Source organism: Microtus oregoni, unplaced genomic scaffold (assembly GCF_018167655.1).
Source record: "Microtus oregoni isolate MIOR12 unplaced genomic scaffold, Mior012 000034F_ref0000314, whole genome shotgun sequence".
NCBI lineage: Eukaryota > Metazoa > Chordata > Mammalia > Rodentia > Cricetidae > Microtus > Microtus oregoni.
Window position 1 is genome coordinate 24,272,077 of NW_024543093.1, and position 5,397 is coordinate 24,277,473.

Consider the following 5,397-nt stretch of genomic DNA (forward strand, 5'->3'; position numbering starts at 1 on the left):
TCTATGACGTCACTGCCATGTAGTCGCCATCCATGATGGGTGGAACTTCGTGGGAAAGCATTTATTTAAAGGTCACTCACAATCCTTCAAGTAAGCATAATGCATTAATTCATTGATTTGCAAAGTTGTGGTTTGTAGAAATCACTACTTTTATCCGTTGTTTGTACTCCAACACAAAATCAAATTGTTCCTGGCTTCTCAGGAAAAGTTAACCTAAGAGCCAAAATGGTTAGCTCAGATATTTTCATATAGTAATGGAAATTACTAACAAATGCATATTACATTTTTGCAATATTTTCAAGAAAAAAATATTGAGGGGCTAGAAAAAACTGGTTCTGTGCTTAACAACATTTACTACTCTTAGAGAAGACCTGAGTTCAGTTCCCAGCACCCACGTGGTGGCGCACAACCTTTTTTTTTTTTCTTGGACAAACGCATTGCATTATTTAGTTAGATGTTGAAGCTTTTACACTAGATTTTACAAGCTGGTAAACACTGACAGATTATTTCTCTCACATACTATAAGCACACATTCCCAGACAGTATAAATATATGGTTGAACTAACATTAATATTCATTACCACTTTATTGAATACATAATAAAACAAATGATCAAGTATCCAATTATTCAGTTGAACAGCTAAAAAGTCATATAAAATATGTCTACTCAGTTCATTAGCAGATCCCATGTCTTCTTATTTTGCAAGAGAGGTTGGTAAGAGTATGGGAAAACCATAATTCATGCAAGTTGGAAAACAACTTCTAATAGGTATGGAAAAAAGAATTTCAGAAATTTTGATTAAGAATTGGCTAGCTATAACAATGTATAGATAACTTTGAAAAATATTTACTAAATTAAAGAGCATATTCTATATGTTCTGCATGAGACAAAGGCAACATTTTAATAAAAATATTAATAGCCTCCTCCCATTCTTTACCAGGCCTCCCCTGTAAGTTGTACTTTTGAGTTCAAACATTAAATTAACTAAGGCTTTTTGTCTGGAGAAATTATTGAAGATATGTGCTTCTGTAACAAAGTCAAATAGATGTTTCCCATAATATCACAAAGAAAGACAAAAAGAGAGCATAAGACTTACTAAAAAAATAAAAATATTGATGGCTAGGCAAACCTCATATATACTGGTATGAGTGTGGGAGATGTAAACATAGAGTGAGCAGGCAGATAACAAGAAGCCCTGAAGTGTTTGAGATATCAGAAGGAATAAACCATGGAAGGTCTAGAGTGTTCTTAGTTCCTGGAATTTTGGTTCTGTAGGATGTTAAAAATATACAGGTATTGTGATGGACATTTTGGCACCTAATCTTTCTAAATTCCTACATACTAATAATACTCTGGCACAGGGTACATATAAGGACATAACTCAATACCATATTTTAGGAAAGGTCAATTGGTACAAATAATAAGCACATTTTAATTGCTGAACAGCAAAGATCTTTTTCTAAGTGTTCAAACAGGTTGATCATAACCGAAATAAAGAGAATGCAAGTCTATCAAGTTTGTGGCCTCGTAAGACTGGTTTTCAATATTTCTGTGGAAGCTTCAGCAGACATATTCAATAAGCCAACACGTTGGCTAATTATGTATGACAAATAAGGTTCCATCTGAAGTTTCACTTCCAAGGCAATGGCATCAGGCATGCCAGTTTTATTGAATACAACAGTTGTTTCTATGACCATTGGATTCCTTGAGGCACTGCCGCATCTTAGGATGGTACTTCTCTAGATACGGAATTTGCTTGCTGTTAAAAGCTTCACACTGCTTTTGTCTTATGATGTACTGCATCTTCTTATTTCATTCCACCTTCAATTAATTCTAGGGCAACAAGCACTGGAGCTCTGCCAAGTCCTGCAACACAATGGATAGCAATACAGCAGGCAGGTTCTTCACAAAATTTAATCTTTACAAGACATAACTAGTCATCAACAATCTGGTATAATGGTGGTGCACCATCATCAAAAGGCCAGCCAAGAACACAAATATCTTCTTTCTTGACACAAGTAGCATCATAAGTTGCTTTACACACTCTTACTATTGTGGTAACTTCATACTTCTTAAGTTCCTGTATAAATTTGTTTAAGGTCACATTGGTTGTACTGTATATAATAAGGAATCTTGTGTTCTTGTATATGACTTCCACAGGAGCAGGGCAGTTCATTCGAGCTGTGTTAATTTAGTTTCCTGCAGAGAAAGTACAATGGGAATGGGGTGGGGGGACCACTCAATAGGGATATGAAAGAATTTTAAAAAATGAATACAGAAGTGAATTACAAAAAATTAAAAACAAACAAAAAGAAAACAACCTGAAGTCTACTTCAATATTCAATATACTCCACCTGAAATTCTCAGCGCTTTGAGTATGAAAATGGGGGGAATGGGGAATGAAATGAACCTCCCAACAAGAAGCAGTGATTCTTCAATCCAGTAATACCAAGGCAATACAAAGCAAGTGCACTGAGGTTTATCCCATCCAGGTCTGAGCTGTTGTAAAAGCTCTGCAGATTTCAATTCAACATGTCTGTGTCCAGGTATCCAATTTGATGGGGGCTTCTTGGTGGAGTAGTAAAGAATTTCTACAGTTCACTTGTCTGCATAGAGGTATTTATGTGCATGGCAGTAATCTCCACTGCCATTCAGAAACCCCATAAATATGCCACCGAGAAGACCACAGAATTGGGAAATATGTCTACTCATTGAAGATTGTGGCCTACTCACACAGCAGGTCCCAAGGCGGCACAGACAGCAGCAACGATGCAGGCATTGGAGGCACCAGATGACTATGCAGTGAGCTGCTCAAGGAGCATCGCAGAGCTGGCTGCAGCCCAGAGCCAATTCGTATGCCTAGAACAGCTCACAGCCTTTTTTAACTCCTGTTCTAGGGCTCTAACACCCTCTATTTTCTTCCTTGGACACTGCACACAAGTATTGCACATAAATGCAACCAGGCATTTACACTCATGCACACATTCACACACTAAAGTAAGTAAATATTTTTTAAACATTTCAAAAAAGAAAGTGAAGTGTATTGTCTGAGTTAACTCATTCAGAATTCTTTCTGAAATAACAATAGCAGCCACAAAATAATAGAAATTGAGTTAAACAGCAGTTTACTCAATGTTTGACTAACATCTATTGTTTTATGATATTACCCATAGCATAATCTCAAAGCCCACTACTCATAAGACTTTATTATTTCACAGCTAACTGACTTATCCTGGCTGTCATTTATCCAGTGATACCAGCCTTATTGCCTATGCTACTCAGCTGTGGTGGGTGGTGTGAAGCCTTCAGAGAAATATTGTCATGAATCCCCTGATCAAGTCTTCAGGTTTATCCATGCAGCATTATTTACTCTCTAGTACTACCTGTGAGGGATTGTGTTAATTGGGTTATTGTGGGATTCAGACAAAAAAAGACCCCTAAATGGGTCACAGTGTTAGATAAATGTATGTAGTCTTGGGAGAGGGAAGTAAAGGAGTACAGAAAGTTATAGAAAGAAGTAAATTGTTTTTTAATAAAAATAAAACAAAGTCTTTAAAAATGCAGAGTACAGATAGTCATAGATTAAAGGAGTAAAGAAAATTAAATAAATATGAAACTTGTAAAAAAAGTAATACAGTGAAAACAAGCCATGTAAAGATGGAAAATTCACAGATAAATGACTGCTGAACTTGCCTGATGGTGAGTTCCTGCTTCATGAAAGAGTCTGCTAGATATTCTGCAGGACACAGAAAAAGGTGACTGACAAACTGCCAACAAAGATGGGACTAGCTCTGAAATTTCCTGTTTTGTGAAAAAGTGTGCTGGACACTATGGGCCTATAGGCTGAAGATGGATGCTCCAATGATACTGGAGAACTTTGTGTGACTGTCCAGGCAGCAATATGTCTCTGTCCATTGTAGAGTTTTGAAAGTTGCTTACAATGCACTTGCTGTTTAGATAATATTATATCCTTCTGGAATCTTTGATAGAATTGAAGAATTTACAGCTATTGATATATTTTCTTTAATTATGATAAAAGATAAAATAAATATAAATATTGTAACTGTGATTCTTGCTTCATATCTGTTTTGTTATATGTAATTTTACTATGTTAAATTTCAAACCCTCATTTTTTATTTAAACAGAAAAGGGGAGGTGATGAGGGATTTCCCTCTGTATGCTGTGATATCATTAATGAATAAAGAAACTGTTTTGGACCTATAGCAGGGCAGAAATACCTAGGTGGGGAAAACTAAACTGAATGCTGGGAGAAAGGAGGGCAAAATGATGGGAATGCCTTGTAACCCTGCTGGAGACATATGCTGGTTGAAATCTTCTGATAAGCCACAGCCACATGGTGATACACATATTAATAGAAATAAGTTAAATTAATTTGTAAGAGCAATAAGAAGCTAGAGCTAAGGGACCAAGCAATGATTTAATTAATACAGTTTCTGTGTGGTTAGTTCAGTTCTGGGGGCCAGGAAAAACAAACAGCTCCTTACAAAAGGTGGTGTGAATACTTCAGATAAATCTTGTCAAAATCATCTGGTCAAGTCTCCAGATATATCCATGCAGCATTATTTACTCTATGTAACTGCCTGCGAGTGATTTTGTTAATTGGGTTAATTATTGTGGTAGACTCACACTAACAAAACACCATTCCCTGTGTTTGAATCCTGTGAACTGTTAGCCAAACATTTCTTTTCTCCTTTAGATTGCTTGGACATGTTATTCTATCAGACCATCTAGAAAAGAAACTCTGATACCAATTAACTATATCAGAACAAAAGAACTGTTAAGTTTCTGACACACAAATATGCATCGTTAGACAACAGTTTTAAGAAATAGTTTCTGGCCTAAATTCCTTATTTTTGTCAGAATTTGAAAATAAGTGTAGAGCACAAATATCACAATCTTACTTTTAATTTTCACAAGAACGTACAGGATCAGTTTATGTTTCCAAGTTTCTTTTTTTTTCCATTTTTTTTATTGAGAAAAGGAGAAAAAAAAACAAGTTTCCACCTCCTCCCAGCCTCCCATTTCCCTCCCCATCCTCCCACCCTTCTCCCCCTCCCCCCACCCTTCTCCCCCTCCCCCCACTCCTCTCCCCCTCCCTCTCCATTCCAAAGAGCAGTCAGGGATCCCTGCCCTGTGGTAAGTCCTAGGTCCTCCCCTCTCCATCCATTTCTAGGAAGGTAAACATCCAAACTGGCTAGGCTCCCACAAAGCCAGCACATTACGTAGGTTCAAAACCCCGTGCCATTGTCCTTGGCTTCTCATCATCCCTCATTGTTTGCCATGTTCAGAGAGTCCAGTTTTATCCCATGCTTTTTCAGTCACAGTCCAGCTGGCCTTGGTGAGCTCCCAATAGATCAGCTCCACTGTCTCTGTGG

The 5,397-nt window shown here is 37.2% G+C and overlaps 1 pseudogene; it reads right to left on the bottom strand.

Moving 5' to 3' along the window:
- Nucleotides 1-1,666: 1,666 nt before the first annotated feature.
- LOC121432502 lies at nucleotides 1,667-2,177 on the bottom strand (annotated as a pseudogene).
- Between the last annotated feature and the right edge of the window lie 3,220 nt (nucleotides 2,178-5,397).